We start from the raw sequence: 24,546 nt of genomic DNA, 5'->3' as shown, positions 1-24,546 counted from the left end.
GCGACTTGTGTGTGTAGTGTGAGTGGGGTGTGTGTGTGTGTGTGTGTAGTATGAGTGGGCTCTCTGTGTGTGTGTGTGTGTGTGTGTGTGTGTGTGTGTAGCTTTTGTGTTGTGTATGGTGTGTCTAGTGTTTATAGTGAGTTGGCTGGGTGTGTAGTGTGAGTGGGCTGGCTGGCTGGGTGTGTGTGTGTGTGTGTGTGTGTGTGTGTGTGTGTGTGTAGTATGAGTGGGTTGTGTGTGTGTGTAGGTTTTGGGTTGTGTATGGTGTGTCTAGTGTTTATAGCGAGTTGTGTGTGTGTGTGTGTGTGTGTGTGTGTGTGTGTGGGCTGTGTGTGTATGTTTTGGGTTGTGTATGGTGTGTCGTGTGTATAGCGACTTGTGTGTGTAGTGTGAGTGGGTTGTGTGTGTGTGTGTGTGTGTGTGTGTAGTATGAGTGGGCTCTGTGTGTGTGTGTGTGTGTGTGTGTGTGTGTGTGTGTGTGTAGCTTTTGTGTTGTGTATGGTGTGTCTAGTGTTTATAGTGAGTTGGCTGTGTGTGTAGTGTGAGTGGGCTGGCTGGCTGGGTGTGTGTGTGTGTAGTATGAGTGGGCTCTCTGTGTGTGTGTGTGTGTGTGTGTGTGTGTGTGTGTGTGTAGCTTTTGTGTTGTGTATGGTGTGTCTAGTGTTTATAGTGAGTTGGCTGTGTGTGTAGTGTGAGTGGGCTGGCTGGCTGGCTGGCTGGGTGTGTGTGTGTGTGTGTGTGTGTAGTATGAGTGGGTTGTGTGTGTGTAGGTTTTGGGTTGTGTATGGTGTGTCTAGTGTGTTGTGTGTGTAGATTTTGTGTTGTGTATGGTGTGTCTAGTGTTTATAGTGAGTTGTGTGTGTGTGTGTGTGTGTGTGTGTGTGTGTGTGTGTGTGTGTGTGGGCTGTGTGTGTATGTTTTGGTTTGTGTATGGTGTGTCGTGTGTATAGCGACTTGTGTGTGTAGTGTGAGTGGGGTGTGTGTGTGTGTGTGTGTGTGTGTGTAGTATGAGTGGGCTCTGTGTGTGTGTGTGTGTGTGTGTGTGTGTGTGTGTGTGTGTAGTATGAGTGGGTTGTGTGTGTGTGTAGGTTTTGGGTTGTGTATGGTGTGTCTAGTGTTTATAGCGAGTTGTGTGTGTGTGTGTGTGTGTGTGTGTGTGTGTGGGCTGTGTGTGTATGTTTTGGGTTGTGTATGGTGTGTCGTGTGTATAGCGACTTGTGTGTGTAGTGTGAGTGGGTTGTGTGTGTGTGTGTGTGTGTGTGTGTGTGTGTGTGTGTGTAGTATGAGTGGGCTCTGTGTGTGTGTGTGTGTGTGTGTGTGTGTGTGTGTGTGTGTGTAGCTTTTGTGTTGTGTATGGTGTGTCTAGTGTTTATAGTGAGTTGGCTGTGTGTGTAGTGTGAGTGGGCTGGCTGGCTGGGTGTGTGTGTGTAGTATGAGTGGGTTGTGTGTGTGTGTAGGTTTTGGGTTGTATATGGTGTGTCTAGCGTGTTGTGTGTGTAGATTTTGTGTTGTGTATGGTGTGTCTAGTGTTTATAGTGAGTTGGGTGTGTGTGTGTGTGTGTGTGTGTGTGTGTGGTGTGAGTGGGCTGTGTGTGTATGTTTTGGGTTGTGTATGGTGTGTCGTGTGTATAGCGACTTGTGTGTGTAGTGTGAGTGGGTTGTGTGTGTGTGTGTGTGTGTTTTGGGTTGTGTATGGCGTGTCTAGTGTGTATAGCGACTTGTGTGTGTAGTGTGAGTGGGTTTTGTGTGTGTGTGTGTGTGTGTGTGTGTGTGTGTGTTTTGGGTTGTGTATGGTGTGTCCCGTGTGTATAGCGAGTTGTGTGTGTAGTATGAGTGGGCTGGGTGTGTGCGCGTGTGTGTGTAGGTTTTGGGTTGTGTATGGTGTGTAGTGTGTATAGCGAGTTGTGTGTGTGTGTGTAGTGTGTGTGTGTGTGGGGGGGGGTAGGTTTTAGGTTGTGTATGGTGCGTGTAGTGTGTATACTGAGTTGTGCGTGCGTAGGTTTTCAGTTGTGTATGGTGTGTCTCGTGTGTATAGTGAGTTGGGTGTGTGTAGTGTGTGTGGGCTGTGTGTGTGTGTGGGGTGGGGGTTTGGGTTGTGTATAGTGTGTATAATGAGTTGTGTGTGTAGGGTGAGTGGGCTGGGTGTGTGTAGGTTTTGGATTGTGTATGGTGTGTATACTGAGTTGTGCGTGTGCGCGCTTGCGCGCAGGTTTTGGGTTGTGTATGGTGTGTCTCGTGTGAATAGTGAGTTGGGTGTGTGTAGTGTGAGTGGGCTGTGTGTGTAGGTTTTGGGTTGTGTATAGTGTGTATAGTGAGTTGTGTGTGTAGGTTTTGGGTTGTGTATGGTGTGTATAGTGGGTTGTGTGTGTAGTGTGAGTTGGCTGGGTGTGTGTGTAGGTTTTCGGTTGTGTATGGTGTGTAGTGTGTATAGTGAGTTGTGTGTGTGTAGTATGAGTGGGCTGGGTGTGTGTGTAGGTTTTCGGTTGTGTATGGTGTGTCTAGTGTGTATAGTGAGTTGTGTGTGTCGTGTGAGTTGGCTGGGTGTGTGTAGGTTTTCGGTTGTGTATGGTGTCTAGTGTGTGTAGTGAGTTGTGTGTGTGTAGTGTGAGTGGGCTGGGTGTGTGTGTGTGTGTGTGGGGGGGGTAGGTTTTAGGTTGTGTATGGTGCGTGTAGTGTGTATACTGAGTTGTGCGTGCGTAGGTTTTGGGTTGTGTATGGTGTGTCTCGTGTGTATAGTGAGTTGGGTGTGTGTGTGTGTGTGTGTGTGTGTGTGTGTGGGTTTTGGGTTGTGTATAGTGTGTATAATGAGTTGTGTGTGTAGGGTGAGTGGGCTGGGTGTGTGTAGGTTTTGGATTGTGTATGGTGTGTATACTGAGTTGTGCGTGTGTGCGCTTGCGCGCAGGTTTTGGGTTGTGTATGGTGTGTCTCGTGTGAATAGTGAGTTGGGTGTGTGTAGTGTGAGTGGGCTGTGTGTGTAGGTTTTGGGTTGTGTATAGTGTGTATAGTGAGTTGTGTGTGTAGGTTTTGGGTTGTGTATGGTGTGTATAGTGGGTTGTGTGTGTAGTGTGAGTTGGCTGGGTGTGTGTGTAGGTTTTCAGTTGTGTATGGTGTGTCGTGTGTATAGTGAGTTGTGTGTGTGTAGTATGAGTGGGCTGGGTGTGTGTAGGTTTTGGGTTGTGTATGGTGTGTCTAGTGTGTATAGTGAGTTGTGTGTGTCGTGTGAGTTGGCTGGGTGTGTGTAGGTTTTCGGTTGTGTATGGTGTCTAGTGTGTGTAGTGAGTTGTGTGTGTGTAGTGTGAGTGGGCTGGGTGTGTGGGGGGGTAGGTTTAGTGCGAGTGGGTAGGATTTGGGTTGTGCATGGTGTGTCTAGTGGGTGTAGTGTGAGTGGGTTGTGTGTGATGTATAGTGTGTGAGTGAGTGATGTGGGTAGTATGTAATGTATAGTGTGTGTGTGTGTGTGTGTGTGTGTGAGAGAGAGATATGGGTGTAGTGTGTGCGGGTTGTGTGTATGGTATGTGTAGTGTGCCATGTGTAGTGCATGTGGGTTGCATGCCATGCATATGGGTTGTGTAGTGCATGTATGTAGTTGTAGGTTATGCGTGTCATGTGCAACCCCAATTCTAAAAAAACTTGGGACGCTGTGTAAACTGTAAATAAACAGAATGCGATAATTTGCAAATTGTGGAAACCCTATATTTAATCGAAAATTGTACAAAGACAACATATCAAATGTTGAAACAAATTTTATTGTTTTTTGAAAAAAATAAAAAATATGCTCATTTTGAATTTGATGTCAGCAACACATTTCAGAAAAGTTGGGACAGGGGCATGTTTACCACTGTGTTGCATCACCTCTACTTTTAACAACACTAAACGTTTGGGACCTGAGGAGACCAGTTGCTGTTGTTTGGAAAGAGAAATGTTGTCCCATTCTTGCCCGACATACAATTTCAGCTGCTCAACAGTTCGGGTCTCCTTTGTCGCATTTTGCTCTTCATAATGCACCAAATGTTTTCAATAGGACACAGGTCTGGACTGCAGGCAGGCCAGTTTAGCACCCGGACTCTCTTACTACAGAGCCATGCAGTTTTAATATGTGCAAAAAGCAGTTTGGTGCATTGTCTTGCTGAAAGAAGGAAGGCCTTCTCTGAAAGATTTTGTCTGGATGGCAGCATGTTGCTCTGAAACGTGTTTATATCATTCAGCATTAATGATGCCTTCCCAGATGTACAAGCTACCCATGTCATGTGCACTAATGCCCCCTCATACCGTCACAGATGCTGGCTTTTGAACTGCGCACTGATAAGCTGGATGCTTCCTCTCCTATTTAGCCTGGAGAACGTGGTGTCCATGATTTCTAAAAAGAATTTCTACTTTTCATTCGTCAGACCTCGGGACAGTTTTCCACTTCGCCTCAGTCCATTGTAAAAGAGCTCGGGCCCAGAAAAGGTAGCGGTGTTTCTGGATATCGTTTATATCTGGTTTTAACTTGCATTTGTGGATGCAGTAATGAACTGTTTTCACAGACGATGGTTTTCTGAAGTGCTCCAGAGCCCATACAGTGATTTCCACTACAGACACGTCTGCCTTTAATGTAAGGTATTAGGCAGAGACCCGTCCACCCGTAAATTTGACGGGCGATTGCCGATTTCAACGGGCAAGTATACACACAGACGGATACTGAAACGGACGATAATGCCGAAAATTTTCGCACATGAATACTCCCACGTCATCCGATAAATCCAGTTATGTTCCGCCCACACACGGACTGGCCATCGGGAGTAGCGGGAGTTTTCCCGGTGGGCTGGTGGTTCAGCGTGGGCCGGCGGAGAAAAAAAAAAAAAAAAAAAACAGTTGCGCGCTGGCCTTTAATATGATAAGCAATGTTAACAGTTTGTTAAAGAAACTGTTAACATTGCTTATCATATTAAAGGCCAGCGCGCAACTGTTTTTTTTTTTTTTTCTCCGCTGGCCCACACTGAACCACCGGCCCACTGGGAAAACTCCCGCTACTCCCGATGGCCAGTCCGTGTGTGGTTCCGCCATCATTTACAAATCGTAAGAAACACAGTTTAATACGAAAAATACTGAAAACTTGAAATGAAAAATCAGAATATTTCATCGTTTCCGCCATTTTGGCCCGCACTGAATCTTGTAACATGCGGACTGAATAAATCGCGAATTCTGATTGGTCGAAAATTGCCAAACACCCTGCGTTGTAGTTTCCTCTTTCTTGGCGGGAGAACCGCATTTTTTTTTGCTGACTCACTCTTCTGGATCAAGATGAATCCCAACAAACGCCCCAAATTGAATGTGACAAAAACTGATTCGTTTTTCCACAAAAAGACAGAAAAGGTATGTGTGATACATTGATTAACAAGGGGGGTTCATTGGGGTATGGTAAAATAGAATACTGTTGGTTTTTTTTTTTTATTAAATACTGTAACTAGATCAAAAGATTATATACAATTCATTGTTGTTTATTTTCTTTTCACTTTTGTTACCAAATCAAACACCATACATACATCTGATACATTCAGGAGTGAAACTGAAAAAAATACAAAGTAAAAATATGCAATATTTCTGATCAAAAATTACACGCCATTTCACCCTGAAAATGTCCTAGAATGCAGGAAATGAAGTCTAAATTTCAAAAATTTTCTGGGGGGGCATGCCCCCAGACCCCCCTAGAGGGACTTCGCGCCTGCGGCGCTCGTCTTCGCACCTGCGGCGCTTATCAGGATTATATAAAATATTATTTTTGACTGGTAAATTTCTTTTTCTGCCTAATACCCTACTTTAATGCAGTGTCGACAGCCTGAGGGCCTGAAGATCACAGGCATCCAGTGTCAGTTTTCAGCCTTGTCTCTTGCATACAGAGATTTCTCCAGATTCTCTGAATCTTTTAATGATATTACGGACCATAGATGATGTGATCAAGTTCTTTGCAATTTTACATTGAGAATGTTTTTCTTAAATTGTTGCACTGTTTGCCCTCGCAGTCTTTTACAGAGCGGTGAACCCCGCCCCATATTTACTTCTGAGAGACTCCGCCTCTCTGGGATGCTCTTTTTTTTTTCCCCACAATCATTTGACTGGCCTGTTCCCAATTAACCGTTTTTTTTAATTAGTATTACATAACTTTTTCAGTCTTTTGTTGCCCCTGTCCCAACTCTTCTAAAACATGCTGCTTACATCAAATTCAAAATGAGCATATATTTTAAAAAAATAATAATAAAATAAAATCTCAGTTTCAAAATTTGATATGTTGCCTTTGTACTATTTTTAAGGAAATATCGGGTTTCCATGATTTGCAAGTGATCACATTCTGTTTTTATTTACAGTTTACACAGCGTCCCAACTTTTTTGGAATGGGGGTTGTGGTGTGTGTAGCCTCTTTGTCAGTGTGAGCACGGCGTGGGCCTCCTGTAGCTCGGGGCCACTCTGTGCACACTATTGTTCCTGATCTCTGTAGAACAAAGATGGCCACCCATGGCCCTGCCACACACACACACACACACAGCGTTATTGTCACACTGACAAACAGCCAGCCTAAATTTCATTACATATGAATTTTCTCTCTCGCCCTGCTCTCTGCCTCGTCTGCTCTGTGTGTGGTGTGTCTCAGTCATATCTATTCTATCGTTCCTGAGTCACTACATCTTTTCTGCTCGTGTATGAAACCTGCGCGCTCCTCGTCCACGGCTCGTCCTCTTGACGGTGACGACTCGAGGATTCATCTTTATTTAACTTTCAAAATAAGCACTAATCCTGAGTAAGGCTCGAACCCCGCAGCAGCGGCACAGACACCAGGCACCTGTTGCTTTAAAGCTGCTGCACGTGTGTGCGTGCTTGTATATTAAAGGCTGGCAATCCTTTTCATTCAGATTTCATCTCAAGTTCAGCATCAAACAGTAAAGACACGTCATTTAACCGCACAGCCTCCAGATATCCTACAGCTACTCGACTCACACAAACATCCACACTTTAAAAAAAAAATAAATACTACAATAAAATTATCAGCATATTCAAGAGGAGTTCAAAAAAAAAAAAGCTGGATCGGATATTGGGGGAAAAAAGAAAAGCATGAAGCAGGTCCAATCTTGTTCCAGCTGGATTGGAAATTTTCTGGATTTTGAAAAGATTTTAATTTAACACTGGAAATGATATATAAAAGAGACTTAAACATATTAATGAACGTCAGGATTTTTTCTTTTTATACTCTACACTTTATTATAATTTACTGTATTTGCCATGTAACTGAAACCTGGATTTGGGGGTTAGGGGTGGGGTAAATGGATTTTTTTTGGAACTTGATTTTTATTATATTTACATAATAGTTTTACGTGCACTTATTACATGACTTTGTGTACTTTTTATTACATGAGTTTCCTGGTTCAGCTCTGCATTTTTCCTGTATTCAGTGCTTTTTAAAGCGTCGTAGTTTTGACTTTTTAAAGAAAAATAAATATTGGGTACTGACTCATACACAAGATTTCACAGTACCAGTATCAGAAAAGGAAAACGCGCTCTCTAATTAAGTCACTATGTTTCTCAGAAATCTCACATGATTCATTTGTAATTTTTTTTTAAACAAGTACAAACTCGGATTAGAAGCAGCTGATTGGATGTCAAAGTTTTGACAGGAAATATTTACACTTGTAAAACTTTCTCTCATAATCATGAAATTTATTTCCTTTTTTTTTTTTTTAAACTGTTAAATACTTTTAAAGAATAGTACTGTTGAACACACAAGATTTTCACACACACACCAGTTTCACGGACAGTTTATTCAGGGGCGCCGTTAGGGAGGGAAAGTTAGGACGAGTCTAAGGGCCCAGCATTGACAAAGGACCCTCAGGGGACAATATTAACATCATTACCATGTGTAAGTTAATTTAATAAAAATATCTTCAATCATTTTGTCTCTTAAAACGAGCCAATCCAACAACCTTCTGGTTTGGTGTCCCATTTTCTGCAAAATTATTACAATAGTCTTTATATTTCACTCCCCTTCCTATTCATGACATGGTACGGTCTTGTGTAGGCGGAGCCAGAGCGTGACACTCAGTGCGTTTACATGCACATCCAAATTGAGCTACTGTCAGTAATCGAGCTAAGGGTCCCAGCAGGGGTGCCAGAGAAATCCAATCCTACACGCACACAAGGAAATCGAGCTATTGTGTGAGGTACATTGTGCACCCGAGCCACAGGTGGCGCTACACGCCCCATCGTGTTGGTACACTTCCGGTTGTCGTCATGAAGAGCTATTCAAGAGTATAAACAAAGTTATCAGTTCCGTGTTCACAAGAAGAACGACGATGAGGACAGCAAGCAGGGCTTAATTTGAGCCGGAACATGACGGAACAAGATCCGTAACCTCCGTTGTCGGATCCGGCAGCTATTTTCATTTCATTCGGTGTTCCGGCAACTATTTAAATGGATCAGATCACCTCCATGACCATCACAAAGGGAAAAAAAAATCAAACAATAAATTAAATAAGTAAATAAAATTTGTTTAGTGTTCGGTTTTGATATCTGTTGTTGATTTCTCTCCTATGACATCCACAAAATCTATGCGAAAGGGGAAGAGGGAGGGACATGGGGTGTATACTTCCGCTCAATAGAACACCGGGTTTTTTGTAGCCGTTAGCTTGCGCTGTGGAAAAAATGGCAAAAAAAAAAAAAAAGCTTACTAAAATTTTTTAAATGAATTCTCCAACTTGTTTTGTAAACCCTTTATTTCTTAACTATTACTTGAATTGATTGCACTTATGTTTGATGGCACTGCTTTTAAATTATTCTCTTTTTTGGTCTTTTTTTGCACCTTTATTGGATAGGACAGTGTAGAGACAGGAAATGAGCAGGAGAAAAACAGGGAGGGCTCGGAAAATGACCGCAGGTTGGAATCGAACCCGGTTCCCCGGATTTATGGTATGGCGCCTTATCCACCTGAGCCACGAAGTCCCACTGGCACTGCTTTTAAATCCCCTACTTAAATCCTTAAAATGAGTCATTTAACTCATGTCTAGTGATCTGATCGCCAGTGGTGAAATAAACAGGTTGTGATACGAGTACAGTCTGTTATTTTAGAAGATAAATTTAATATATAATTTAATATATAGCCTAATAAAAAATTATATTTTATAACATAATATCACGACATATTACTGTCTGTAACTGTTCGTCACTAAAGCATTTTCTAAGATCATAATGTCTGATTTTTTTTTTTAACACACACAATAGGCGTGTGTGCGTAAAGTTATTGTAAACCACCCCCTGCCTTTTTTTTTTTTTTTTGAGTCGCCGGACCCACCCACCTCCTGCGTTCCGGGACCTCCCACTTCACAAATTAAGCACTGACAGCAACACATATATTATATATACACACACATATTATATATATATATATATATATATATATATATATATATATATATATATATATATATATACACACACACATATATTCAACTCCTTAAGCTGAATGAGCATGAACTCTATCTCCTCATTGCTCCAGAAGTGCACGTTTCTACTACTGTTGTCATGCCGACCGAGGCTGTTGTGTTTCCCGCTTGTGGTCTCGTCACTTCCGGAAGGGGCAGTGCTGAAGTAAGTAGCTCGATAGGGTTTACATGCACTAAGTAGCTCGGCTACAATCGCATAATCTAGGTCGCGTAGCTCGATTACGAGAAATCCAGTTCGGTTCGATTTCAGCCGAGCTAAGGTGTTTCCATGGCATTTAGAACTTCGATTTCAGTCGAGCTACGGCAGAAATTCGATTTTCTCTATGTGCATGTAATTGCACTGACTGTTAGGTTTGTTGCTTTCCAATCCAGCACTAATGTTAGCTGCGCAGGGGAGAAGCAGAATTGATGGTGAACCATCAGTAGATTGACGCCATCATGAAGAAGTCGAAGTACCAGAAATGTAAAGGGGGGGGGGGGGGGGGGGGGGGGGGGGACACAATATTATATTTTTTCATAGGGTTTTCCCAAAATTTCTAGCAGCGCCCCTGGGTTTATTTAGCAAACCGACACATCATGCCACATATCAGTGTTGTTAATTAAAAAAATAAATTTAAAAAAAAAAAAAAAAAAAAAAAAAAAAGTCTGTTATGTCATTTCTGATATGGGTCCGTCTCAGAAACCGGTCTCTCATTTGGGACATTATGGTCAAAAAATAAATTTTCTAATTTTACTTTTTTTTTTTTTGCATTTACCGAACACTCAATGTTTCTTTTGTCGTGTTTAATAAGAATAAAGATAGCATCTTGCTTTATCTGGCCTCCACTGTGGAAATTTTTTTAAATTACAATTCAAATGCTTTTGTAAAATTGATTTCCATATAAAATAACTCCATCATGAAGAATTAAAGCCCCTCCTTCACAGACGAGTGAAAATATTGAATAAATTTCCTCTTTTTGATTGCTTGGGTTAAAAATGCCAAGTTATGATGACGGAGTTGATTATTCACTTAAATATGAATAATATGATGCATTTTGGGTATTTGATATGGAGAAATGGGGCACAATGGAAAAATCAAGAACACACCGGAAAGATGAGAATAACGGCGGGGGCGGGGCAAAACGACTGGCCGTAGATTCTATCAAAAGTTCGATCTAAATTGACCATGGTTGCAAAATATTGGCCAAAAATACGCAAACACTACGAAATATGAAAGATAAAAAAAAGAAACATTCTATTGCAAGACTATACTGCAAGACTAAAACAAAATAAAACTGTCAAAACTCACCTTTTCAGCGATAACGTCCGAACAGATCACCCGCGTAACAGAAAGACCGCAAATGGAAGCGCGATCAACTTCTAACTGTTGGAGTGGAAAATTCCATTCTACACGTGCAAATTGTTAACGTGTGTCCTTCCCCGCACGCAAATAACACGCTACGGTAAAAAATAGACCACGACTCATTTTATAGCTCAGAAATTCATACAAGACCAGCTACCATCATAACATATTCTGTAAGAAACGTATTCTATACCTAACTTTCAGCTTTCGCTTTACAAAACAAAATCGCAGATTTATAACTAAATGTTTATATGGCGTAGTGATTTTAAGTTACTACTTTTGGTGAGGTCGTTACCTTGACCCTGAGGCTTTCCGTTTAGATCAAAACACACGATCGTATTGGTTTTGGGTATGCGGGAAATGGAGTTACGACGGTGATGGAATATTTTGCATGATGTTTTATTACGGTTATGATTATTCTGTGAGCGCACCAATCCTTAGGTGGATAAAATTACAACTTAAAATACAATTAGTGATAACTGTAGACTTTTCAGTGGACTACAACCTTTTTAAGGGAATGCGATGTAGTCGACCATTTATCATGTCCCAGATCAAGCCGCTATTTTTCCACAAATTTGCAGAATTTTTGCCAAATTCTGAATAGAGTATTCACATCAAAGAATTAGTTTTATCTGTATTATTTCTTTCATCATTTTATTTCAAATTAAAACCAACATCACCATTCAAAACCGTATAGTTTATTGACGGAGTATTATTTAGTGGGGTTCCCCCACAGTACCCAGTTTCTGAGACAGACCCATATCTGGATGGAGCTCCTCTCCGTCGGCCTGACGCTCACCAAATGCATGCAAATTTAACCAAATATGTATTTTTCATTTCCCTAAATACAGCTTAGTAGAAACTAGACAAACAAACACTATACTACTTATTCTTACCCAGTAACAGGACCAATACTGACACGTTGTGTTTTAGCTGATCTCAATACCCATCTGATTATGTCAAATACTAATTCATTCTCATCTCATTATCTCTAGCCGCTTTATCCTGTTCTACAGGGTCGCAGGCAAGCTGGAGCCTATCCCAGCTGACTACGGGCGAAAGGCGGGGTACACCCTGGACAAGTCACCAGGTCATCACAGGGCTGACACATAGACACAGACAACCATTCACACTCACATTCACACCTACGGTCAATTTAGAGTCACCAGTTAACCTAACCTGCATGTCTTTGGACTGTGGGGGAAACCGGAGCACCCGGAGGAAACCCACGCGGACACGGGGAGAACATGCAAACTCCGCACAGAAAGGCCCTCGCCGGCCCCGGGGCTCAAACCCAGGACCTTCTTGCTGTGAGGCGACAGCGCTAACCACTACACCACCGTGCCGCCCCTCAAATACTAATTATATCAACAAAAAAAAAAAAAAAAAAAAAGGAGGACTACTGGGTTTTGGTGCAAAATGAAGAAGCGAGTGTGACAGTCAAAGTGTCCAGAAGAACTGTGGCTGGTTCTGTAAGATGCTCAGTAAAACCTACAGCTCATTTCCGCATAAAACTGCACTCACTGTACCTGAGACTCTTTTTTTTTTTTTTCAAGCAAAGGGTCGTCTCAGACCAGATGTTAACTTCGTTTCATTTATTACGGCTTACTGACTACAGTATTTTTTAAAATGTAGAAATATTAACTTCCATTATTTCTGAAGCCATCTGTGCTCTAGAGCGTCTTTGCATGTGATCAAGACATTCAGACTACTGTATATTTTTTAAAAAAAACAAAAAACATCCACTCTTATCCTAGTCCAATTCCACACATCATGTAAATCTGGTACAGGATCAGACTGAAATCTTTTTTTGTTTGTTTTTTTCCTTGTCAGATATCTGATCCGGATTTCTGCTGGTGAACCTAAGGGTGTATTCAGACCAGGATAGTTCGATAGTTCACTTGCTTTGGTCCGAACCAAATGTTTTTTTTTATTTTTTCATTTTGGTGCAGTTCGCTTTCACACTGTACATTTTAGTAAGCGGACCAAAATCTGTCAACAAAGCCACGCGCCCTGAGGTCGTTCAGCTATTGGTCAGAGACGACACGCGCACAAAGCGTTAAGTTCAAAAGTAGTCATGGAGGCTTTCCGTGCTGTTATTCTTTTTAATGTCATCAAAGCTGTGTGTTTTTTCCAGTTTTTACTGTTTTCACAATTGTGCGATTACTATGCTGTTGTACAAGTAATTTATCAACGACGACGACAAAGGGCAAGGCGGCTACGGAGGATAGCGCTGATGAGCGCACATCATGTTGTGACACTTCTGGCTCTTCACGCAATAGATGAATTTCTTTTTTGCGTCGCTAGTACCGCCACTTTTTGAAAGAATGTCCCTGATTTTAATGTAGGTCTGACGGAGTTTCTTCACTTTTAGCCGACATTGTTCTGGGGAGCGCGTGAACCCCTTCTTCATTTTCTCACAGAATACAGCAAACACGTCGGCATTTTTGTGTGTTCTCTCCAAAAGCTCAGATATGTGGACATCTGCCCATATATCCACAAGGGGACGCGTTTCTTCCTCGGCCCACGTTTGCCCCCTACTCATTTTTTGTACTCGCCTACCACTGGTGACTGAACGACCCTTGACAACCGAAACAGTGTTTGCACTTTGTGGTGGAGTGTCAAGACTCTGTTTCCCATAATGCTCGACAAACGACGGAAGCTCCCGAGGTACAAAAAAGCAAAACTGTCGGATTAGGTCCGTCTGCTTTCACACCTCCAAAAGATCCGCACCAGGGTTCCTTTGGTCCGGACCGAGTCCGACCTTGCAGCTCGGTCTCGGTCTGCTTGTTTGGTCCGGACCAGAGTTCGGTGGTTTGTATTCAGACCAACCCAAAAGGTCCGGATCAAGGGAAATTTGGTTCGTTTGGTCCAGACCAAACAACGTAGGTGTGAATACGCCCTAAATCTCATGAATTTTATCCAAATCATATTCGTTGACTCAAGTGCTGGACAGAGAACGCTGGAGACGCAGCGATGAAGCTGGTCGAGTGTGTCCAAAGCTTCACCTGGAGTACTGTAAAGAACCTCGAATATGAAACGAAAGCGTTTTAATGTTTCGCTTGTGATGCTTTTTTCGGTCCCGGTTATACAGTATGAATATTAATATCTGCACGATTATTCTAAAATCGTAGACATCGATTCAGTATCGATAACGAAAGCCTTTCTTCTGCACGTCCACGGTTTGAACTGCGCAACAAAGCCGCCAAGAAGCTGAATGAACGCGGTTAGGACACAAGACACGGAAGAGAGTTTGGTCTACCAAGTGCAAAAACGAATTGGGGAAAGCAAAGGATATCGTCTGCCGTGTATTAAACAACAGTGACATTCTCAAAAGGTTGTGTGGGTGGATAAAGCCCTGCGTGATTAATCAGCGTACATCAAGTACCACTCTTTCGGATGGTTTGAAAATCACAGGGTCGATTCATCTAACTTATCTAGTCTGGTCTTGATGCAGGTCTTGTATTTAATCAACTGTGGTGTGAAACTCAAATTTGACTCATTTAACGCTACACATGTTTAACAGGAAGTGTTTAAACGAGGTCTAATGGGTTCAGTCTGTGGAAAAAAAAAAACAACAACATGCTAGGACTGTGGCTCAGTAACGAAATAATAATGCAGAGCTGTTGAAGTGTCAGTTCTGATTGGCCAGAAGGTGTGGATTCATTTTCTCTAACAGATCTAAATGCAGTTCCTTGTTGTTTCCATGGTAACAATTTACACAGACTTGCATGTGTACAAGTCAAGGGATTTTAAAAACGTGTGTAACTGTTGATATGAGATGGGGCTTTTTTCTTTACTTTTATGTAAGGAGTCTCCAGTGTCAGCGCTGGAAAAATTTTTTTTTTTAAACATTGGAAAGAATTTCCACTTTTGGGTTTCTCAGTGACATGACAAGCTGCATTTTAAAGCATTTATTAAAGGGGTACCGAATATAATATATACAGTTGCTGATGTGACTAATGCCGCTTTTCCACTATAAACGCGGCTGAGTCGAGCTGAGCGGGGCTGTTGGAGTTGCATTTCGACTACAACTGCGCTGAACCATGCTGGCTGGAAGTGGGTGGACACATTGGGTGGAGTTAGCGAAAGTGGGTGGACGTCACGTGATGTCGTTAAGCAGCGCAAACAGTGACATCAGTGATCTTTTAAGCGGTAGTCTCACGACCCGAATAGTAAACAATAAACATGGAGTCGTTAGTGTTGCTGGTCTTGGTGCTGTGGCTTGTTGTCACCGACAACGCCAACAGATACTGGCAAGAGCGTATAGATGAGGCGAGGCGCATAAGACTTCAGAAATTCTCGTAATTCGTAATTCTTCTTCTTCCGGGTTTACGGTGTTTACAGATCCCAGCGTGCTCGCGGGGCGTGTGTGGGCATGTGAGGACACTCCTCCTCACCAGTCAGTGCACAGGGGAGTGTCTGCTCACGCCCCCAGCCTCACTCGGCTCGCTTCAGCCCCACTCCAAAACGGTGCGAGTTTTAGGGGCTAAGCAGGGCTGAAGCGAGCCGAGTCGTGCTGTTCTTTGGTAGTCGAAACGCGAGCCGTGTCGGGCTGAAGCGAGCTGAAGCGAGCTGAAAAAGGGTAGTGGAAAAGGGCCAAAAGTAACGTATTCTTAAGTATTCTATCAAATTTATATACTAGAAAACAACGAAATATCTTGGTAATTGTAAATATAATACTTTATACGCTAAACCGCACAAGAGTCGCCATTTTTAAAAGACCGTGACGTCAGCGCTACCCACTGCACTAGCGGAACTCTCCGAAATAGAGGAGATAAGCGTGTAATCATGGCGTCGGGCGCATCAAGTGAAAGCGACAGCTCTGTCGAATCATACGAAGAGATCCCGCAAGACACACTGCAAGCAGGCTATGGCTTAGAAGGGTACCGGTTTGAACCTAGGAGAGGTACTATGTAGTGGAAGTTCATTATGTCTAACTATTAAGTTCGTTTCTTAAGACAAGGATTTTTTAAGACGTTACCTTGTTGACAGTTTCGGCGAGGATCTTCCGCATTCTTCAAAACAGTCACCAGATGTCGAGTGGTGACGTGCCTTATCAGCTGATGTTACGCTACGGAGGCGTGAACGTCCAGCCCGATTTGACAGGTAGTTCACGCCTCCTGCTGTCAGGTCGCTCCCCCAGGACACATCTGGTGACTGTTTTGAAGAAGGCGGAAGATTCTCGCCGAAACTGTCAACAAGGGAACATCTTAAAAAAATCCTTGTCTTAAGAAACGAACTTAAAATAGCTAGGAGAGGTACTCTCGACTCCGGTGATGAAATAAGAGAAGAAAGCTCGGATGACGGCGAGGACGAGACTGATGCTGACCATGGGCGTGGCGAGCGTGGGGCAGAGCGTCTGCGTGCAGGTGACACGGCGTGGTGCTCGTGCGGAAAATGTAACGTGGAGTTGCTCACGAGTCCAGCAGAATTTATTTGCTGCAATGAGATAGGCGCCACCCGTGGACTTGCGAAATCGTCGCAAGAGGCGGAAACAGGTATTTCACACGTGTTATTTCCAACCTCAATGAGCCAACACAACTGGGCACATACATACTGTACGTCATGAGTGTTACGCAGAGAAAATGAACATGCATTCTGATTGGATAAAATTAATATCATGGCGGGCTGTTCAAACTGCGGAAATAGTTTGCTCGAGCTACTTTCAAAACACTCTAACTTTCCAACCTTAGAACAAAAAACTTTTGTAAGTCTTGAATAAGGTTCGTTAATGTGTGTTTTATTGTTATATTTACTCTATATATTGCCCTCTGTTCCCCTTTAAATTAGAGTGAAAGAGAGAGCGAGAGAAATAAGAACAATGCTCGAAAAACCGCATGTCCGATCGTCCGAGACAGCTAAAGTATGTGCAAGGACGAGTAAAACTTTAATGGTAATCGTCCGATCGGACGACAAAAGTTAGTGCTGGCAACCTAACCAACTGCTCCATGATACAGGTCTGAACTGTCAGTCCGGAAGTAGCATATTTCTATTATTATTTTTATTATTATTATGCAAAGTGAATCATGCATCTTGACATCTAACTCCTTGTCAAAACAAAGTTGACCTGTGTTTATCAAAAATCTTGTTTTCCTGGACTGGTTCCTGTATAAAATTGATCCTACCAAGCGTCAGAGACACTGACTGTATGCTCGCTCTGCGCTAAGAGACCAGGGAACCAGTCTAAAGTAGCTCGTCTCGTTTCACGGAAAATGCGTTAAAAAGTTGCATTCATCAACACAATATAGAAAAGTACCAAAAAAATATTCTGAGGAAATCATTCAAATTTCCTTGTTTTTGGTTATAATTCGTCAAAGTTTCCGTTTCCGGTTGAGAGTACGTCGTGCGCATTCTGGCTGCTGCTTCTCACCAGAGCCTTTTTTTTTCCTCTTTCTTTTTCAATTTTCATTTTATTTATTTTTTTCTGTGTGTTTGTGTAGTTTGATGTTTGAGTGTTTTGTCCGCCGGTGGTGGTGTAGCTCCGGACCCAGTTTTGGGCGTCGGTTCCCTCCAGGCCTTGGTTCGCCGTGGGTGATGCCTGCGCTCCCAGCTATGGACTGCAGTGAGCTCGCTGCTCATTTAACATTCGTGGTTGTCCAGCGCTCTGCGCTTTAATGCTTGGCGTGATGTTCCGAGCGATGTTGCTCGGTGGCGTCGCGGCGGCTGTGCAGGCGGTTTGGGACACACCAGCGCTCTGCGTGGCGGAGCTTCTCTGCTCGCTTTGTGGATCCACGGCGTGGCATTCGAGCGATGTTGCTGACGGCGTCACGGCGGCGGTGCTGGAGATGTGGGACTTGTTTTCATGTGCCTTTTGGTGGGACTGTGGCCGCTACACCACTGGAATTACATCCTGACCCCTACTTGGTGGACTTTTTACTTTTATTTTTTATTATTTATTCATTTATTTATTTATTATTTTTTATTGTTATTTTTTCTTTGTCTATAATTGTAAAGCGTCCTTGGGTTTCTTGAAATGTGCTATATAAGTTGAACTTATTATTATAAAGTATGCGTGTGTTTGAGCGTACTGGAAAAGCTCGGCTCAGAGAGGTCCACGTAACGATGTAATTATACCAACTGGCTAAGGGCGATGAGGGTCAAGGACATCGTGTGCCAGCAGCGCGGTTGAAGCGGGCACTCAGAACTTTTATATCACGATTGGAGTTAATAATAAACAACATCACTGAATAATGTTCCTTACCTCTAACCAGTGTGTGTGTGTGTGTGTGTGTGTGTGTGTATAACGATTTTTTAATGCTTTTGATGGCTTCATATATTTCGTAATGATATCGTTTTTATTTTCTAAATATTTAATCAACATACCACCATTGTGGCACGGGAGCCTGTGATTGGAGGACAGCTGACAAAGGGTGTCTCCCATTGGTTGTAAATTGTGACATAAAAATTGTAAACACATACGGGACCTGCTGATTGGCTGTTCACATACTGAAGCCAAGCGGAGATGTCCGGCATCTGTTGCTGTTGTCTACAGCTAAAAAAAAAAGTTCTACTACCGGATTACTTGGATAATCTTAGTCAGAAAGAAGCGAAGGATAGATATACACGGAAATTAGAGTTTATTAGCGGTTCTGATCTGTACAAAATTCCTCGAAATGACTGGAGTGAGTGTGCAGATTTGTGGCCTAGCGTTAGCATTAGCTACATGTTGGAACATACATTCTTTTTCCTGAAGAGTCCCGATACTGAAGAACAGTTTAAAAAAAAAAAAAAAACTACAAAAGCAAGAAACCCTTCTTTGTGTAAAGACTTTTTCCCACAACATTGTCTTGGGAACAGAAAGCATTTACTCTCAAAGGGCTCTGACCTAAACTGTGGGCTAGATGGTATCCCCACCCCTCCATGTCTCATCAACCCCAAGGACATGTAGTTACCGTACACAGCTATCCGCACTCTGTCATTTATACAGTGATGCTTATTATTGTTAAAGCAATATCTGAAGTGTTATTATTTGTAAAATAACAAAATATCTTGCTCTAGACTTTCAAACAATATTGTAAGATTTTATTTTAATTTTATCTAATAGTGGATGCTACAGTAACTAACAGACTCAGCACATTTCAGTTGTAGCTGTAGTTATAGTAACTATAATCACTCTCATAATAATAATAATTTCAATAAACGGTTAATGTTCAGTTCCCTTTTCATTTATTCTCGATTCAAAGGCACAGCTGAGTCACACAGGTTGATCAGTGTGTAACGGACAGTAACCGTTTTATCCAAAATAGTTTTTCCTGCCTGAGTCGATTTATTTCCATTTCACATGCTATTGTAAAGTTTAGTGTGCGTGTGTGTGTGTGTGTGTGTGTGTAGAACTCTCTTGAACTGTTGATTCATTTCTATCCTCTGGTTCCACGGTGACATTTTGCACAAGACTGTGTACCTTTGATAACAGAAACACAGCTCCAGCATTAATCAATAATAATAATAATAATAATAATAATAATAATAAAACGCTCCACAGCTTAATATACTATAAATTATTCATTCCTCTGCTACGAGAACTTCGTTCTTTCTGAGCGTGTGCGCACATATTGGTGTTGTAGTTTTGTGGATTTATGATAATTATTCTGCTTCACCAATTAAAAAAAAAAAAAAAACCTGCCTTCTGTCCTCTCTGAAATAAAATAAAGCTCTGGGCAAGTGGAATTGTTTTAAGCATGTTTTGGGTGCTGCTTGCCCATTGGGCAAGGGGAGATTTTTTTTCGAGGACTGTAAGAGGCTGATGAGGGAATGATTAACTCATTTCACGAATGTTCCACAACATTAAATGTAACTATAAATGGATAAAAACTATGCATCATTCGACAAATGCTGCAGTGTCTGAAGAATAAAACTTTTTAGGACGTGCTACGAGAGGCAAATAATCAGCTCCGGACACAAAGGTTGATCTGTTCCTTACAAATTACATGTTAAAGCCTTTATTTGTACAAACTCTCTAATTTTTTTCTCCTTTTCTCAGGTGAACTTTTTTTTTTTTTTGGAACTGTTAAATGAAAACAATGAAACCGGTTTTTCCGGGACGTTTTTCATGTGATGCTCGTGTGTTTTACAGATACGCTCTTCGCTCAATGACATATATCATATCATATATCATCTTTTACATCCGGTATATGATCCATCGCCATATTGCCCACTCTAGTGCACATTAAACATCGTAGCATGCAGTGTGAATGCTCACGGTCGGTCATGCAAATCTGTGTGTCCAAGACTCGAGTCATGCTGCTGTATCTCTGAACGCTCCAGGAAACATTTTACACACCTTCTGTAATCCTTTGATCACAAGATCTGAGATAATACAGGTGGCTCTAGTAACTCCGAAACCGCTCTTGTCCCAGACTTTCAAAAGTGAGCCGTTCCGCCTAACACACACACACATTAAAAAAAGAAATGAACCATTGTGGCACTGATAAGCAAAATTACCAGATAGCATCAAGTCACACCATCTGGCACCTGCACTCCTGACGCCTGTTGCTGGCGTGACAATATACCAGGGCGCCCCCCACACACACAACAGACAAGTCTCCTCTCTGATCAGAGAACAGCACACCGAACACACACACTTTGCAATCGTTTAGCCTACAGGTGCGTTTGACACTAAACCAGATGTCAGCGGGAGAATAGAGCCGGCTGTGGAGCGATTCAGACCCTCAAAGCGCGACAATGAGGCCCCTTTTTCCCGTTCCTCCCCAGTTTCCCACAATCCCCTGCTCCCACAGGGAGTCCCATGAAGGGAGTGTGGTGCATTTTTTTTTCCTCCTCTATTGTTCTGTTCCTTAAAGTTTGTGCTCTGTGAATCATTTACATTGAGAAATATGCATTTAGTTTGAGGTTTAGAGCTTTATACAGGCCTGGGTTAAACTAAATATTTCTGGATAGGATTTTTTTTTGTCCTATTATTGCTACATGATCTGGAAGTTACTGAAAACTTACTCAGAAGGTGATTACATTCGGTTAAATCAGATGTTTTCTTTGCGATGATGCATTTTGGCTTTCTCGCACTAAATATTGATCATTGTGTGCATATATATATTTTTATATATATATATATATAAAAAATATCAATATCACACACACGGAACATTGAAATGACCAGAAAATTCTGCTAATAGTTATAAATTACAACTTTTTTTAAACCTTGAATACATCCCAAGTTACACTGGAGATATAGTTACACTTTTATATGAATGGGCACAGAAAGAAAAAATAAAATATGGCAAAATAAAATAGAAGCTTAACCAGCAGCACAGGAACTGAGAGAGCTTTCACAACTTTACATTAATGATTAACAAAATCCCAAGTGTGGACTTTCTCCCTGCATTACCACCCTCAAACCTTCCAGACAATAAAAGAAAAGCTGAAGGACAAAAAAATAAGGATCAGATGGGAGTAATTTGAGAGTTGTGAAGCATTAAAATGATGTATTTTGTCAAAGAAATTAGCTTAAAGCTAGCTAAATCCACAGAGGCTTTACTGACTGATTAGCGGTTGTTGCTAACTACTGTAACTTCACCTCAGTTTAATCCAAAAAGAGTCATATTTCAGGACTAAAATAACCCCAGTTTACGTCTAGAAAGAGTTTAGTCGCTTTAGATGGTGAAATATATGATTTAAAGTGAGTTTTAGACACCGGTGTGGGAAAGTTTCCTAAGTGAACCGTCCAACAATAATAAACAACAATAACAAGCGGTCAGCCGGTGACACCATTCAAACACAGCGTCGTGCTGTCGAAAAAAACAAGAATTAAACTAAAACATGCGCTTATACTAAGACATAAGAAGGTAATTTATCTTTTTAGACGTTTATCTTTATAATAAGTGCAATCCTGAGTTTAAAAACAGACCAGTTTTGCCAGGATGGATGTATGGATGGATGTGACAGATCAGAGCTGAGCTACACTGGAGTCGGTTACATTAACAGCTTAAAGGACAAAAATAAACTCACAGGAAAGAAGAAACGAAGCTGTTTGGAGATTTATCTTCCTTCGGGGATGATGTGTATCCAGTTTTCACGTCGACGGTTTGAGGAAAAAATGTCCAAAAGTGCAGTGAAGATCAGAGTTTAGCAGTGAGGTGGTGATGTTGCTCTGCTGTCCTCCTGAGATTAGATTAACTATCAGGGCACAAAACATCATATTAACCACATAAAAGTCAGCGAATACACCAGAAGTATTCTTTCTACAAATGTTTTCATTCATTTTTGTCGGTGTGAAGTTAAACGCTGAGAAGAACTGAGACTAGGAAAGAAAAGGAAAGAAAAGGAAAGGAAAGTCCACAGCCTGGACGACAACAACAACAAAGTGCAGGCAGAGTTTGGTTTTGTTATTATAATGAGTGTCTGTTAGAAATGTCAGATTTCTAAACCGAAGTGTTTGGGGAAAAGCTGAACAGAGTGCTGAGAAAGTCATAAACACATAAAGCCCGAGGTAATAATCCGAGTGGGCGACAGACAGACAGACAGACAGCTCTGTGTAACTCCTGTAGCCGACAACACTGAGCACTTGTGGAAGAGCACTTACCCGCAAACACCATAAACATGAATATCTGTGCTTTTTGACCTGTTTGTTCAAGCTTTAATAGATAAAAGTGAAGCCGGAGGAAGAGTTCCCCTGTCAGCACTGCGAGGTTTGAGAGAGTAAGCAGGAGGTGGATCTCCAGCGATGTGAGGTATGTGCGGAATGAGAGCAGGAATGATGTGAACGCGGGGCGGGGCGGGGAGTGGAGGGGCGGGGCGGGGGAGTGTCTTGAGGCGGAGCTACAGTACAGAGCGCACAGCAAGCTTTCCATCGTCACACACTCCTGTCTTTATGAGGACCCTCACTGACATCATACAGCCCCTAACCCAGGGGTGCCAGGGTGAAATTGGTTAGGGGGCCAGATTTTTTTTAAGTGGGACCTCGGGGGCAGTGTTGCCAGATACTGCTGACGTTTTCCAACCCAATTATGTTCATAACCCGCCAAAATGCACTTGAAACCGCCCAATCTGGCAACACTGCTCGGGGGCCGATTTGATTTGATTTGATTTGATTTGATTTGATTTGATTTGATTTGATTCGATCATAATGTAAAATGAAGTACAAAATACATTAAAATCAGGATTACACAAGAAAGCGCAAGCACTTATTTCCATTGTGGTCCCATTAAAACACATAAAACAGCAATGGCAACGTTATGATTTGACTTAATATTGACTCACTGTACTATGTAAATGATGAAATTAATAATAATAATAATAATAATAATAATAATAATAATAATAATCTCATCTCATTATCTCTAGCCGCTTTATCCTTCTACAGAGTCGCAGGCAAGCTGGAGCCTATCCCAGCTGACTATGGGCGAAAGGCGGGGTACACCCTGGACAAGTCGCCAGGTCATCACAGGGCTGACACATAGACACAGACAACCATTCACACTCACATTCACACCTACGGTCAATTTAGAGTCACCAGTTAACCTAACCTGCATGTCTTTGGACTGTGGGGGAAACCGGAGCACCCGGAGGAAACCCACGCGGACACGGGGAGAACATGCAAACTCCACACAGAAAGGCCCTCGCCGGCCACTGGGCTCGAACCCAGATCTTCTTGCTGTGAGGCGACAGCGCTAACCACTACACCACCATGCCACCCGCCAAAATGTCCTCACTTCCCAAAAGTGGCCTAATTATGCTGAGGAAAAAAATATTCTCATCCTCAATATGTAACAAGTATATATATACACACACACAGATGTACTTTTATCTTTGTGGGGACTCTTAAACTTAGAGACTTAGACAACCTTTATTGTCATTCAGTATGCAACAAGTGTACACTGAACAAAATTTCATTGCAATTTGGCTCAGCACAGAATTAAATATGAAAGTGTATTAAATTATGCAGCAGCAAAAATATTATAAAGTGCAATAGTATAAAGTGACCTGTGGAATTAGGAATTGTTCAAGTATAAACAGAAGTTTAGAGTTTGGATTTGGAGTTCAGGAGTCTGGGGGAAAAAGCTGTTGTAGAACCTGGTGGTCCTGCACCGGATGCTGCGGAACCTCTTTCCAGAGGCCAGGAGGAAGAACAGTCCATAGTGAGGGTGTGAGGGGTCACTGATGATGTTTCTGGCTCAGGACATGCAGTGCTTAGATGCGATGTCCTGACTTTCATTGACATAATACATTCCCTAGCCCTTTACTCTCACCTTAACCATCACAACTAAATGTCTAACCCCTTGCCCTAACCCTAATCTAATTCTAACCTGAACCCTAAAACTAAGTCTTAACCCTCAAACAGTACTTTGATGAAGTGAGGACCAGCCAAATGTCCTCACTTCCCAAAAGTGGCCTAATTACGCTGGGAAAAAATAATGTTCTGGTCCTCAATATGTAACAAGTATACACACACACACACACACACACACACACACACATATACTTCTTTATGGGGACTCTCATTGACATACAATAATACATACCCTAACCCCTTACCCTAACCTGAACCTAAACCTAATTCTAACCTGAACCCTAAAACCAAGTCTTAACCCTCAAACAGTACTTTGATGACGTGAGGACCAGCCAAAATGTCCTCACTTCCCAAAAATGGCCTAATTACGCTGGAAAAAATATTCTGGTCCTCAATATGTAACAAGCACACACACACACACACACACACACACTTGTGTACTTGCTACATATTGAGGACCAGAGTATGTTTTTTTTTTGTTTGTTTTTTTT

The 24,546-nt window shown here is 42.0% G+C and overlaps 1 protein-coding gene across 1 annotated transcript in view; it reads right to left on the bottom strand.

Annotated features, from left to right (window-relative positions):
* The window catches only part of tead1a (TEA domain family member 1a), a 228,495-nt gene extending 206,002 nt beyond the window's left edge, over window positions 1-22,493 (bottom strand). Inside the window, exons 1-2 of the mRNA XM_060928321.1 lie at window positions 22,349-22,493; window positions 21,775-21,942 (exon numbers count right to left, since the gene is read on the bottom strand). The gene's annotated coding sequence lies outside the window, so the exon portion shown is untranslated. The remainder of the gene's footprint in view (window positions 1-21,774; window positions 21,943-22,348) is intronic.
* Window positions 22,494-24,546: the final 2,053 nt, after the last annotated feature.

The sequence above is a fragment of the Neoarius graeffei genome, chromosome 8 (genome assembly GCF_027579695.1).
Source record: "Neoarius graeffei isolate fNeoGra1 chromosome 8, fNeoGra1.pri, whole genome shotgun sequence".
Taxonomy (NCBI): Eukaryota; Metazoa; Chordata; class Actinopteri; order Siluriformes; family Ariidae; genus Neoarius; species Neoarius graeffei.
Note: the sequence above shows the minus strand (reverse complement) of the source record. Positions and strands in the feature narration are given on the sequence as shown.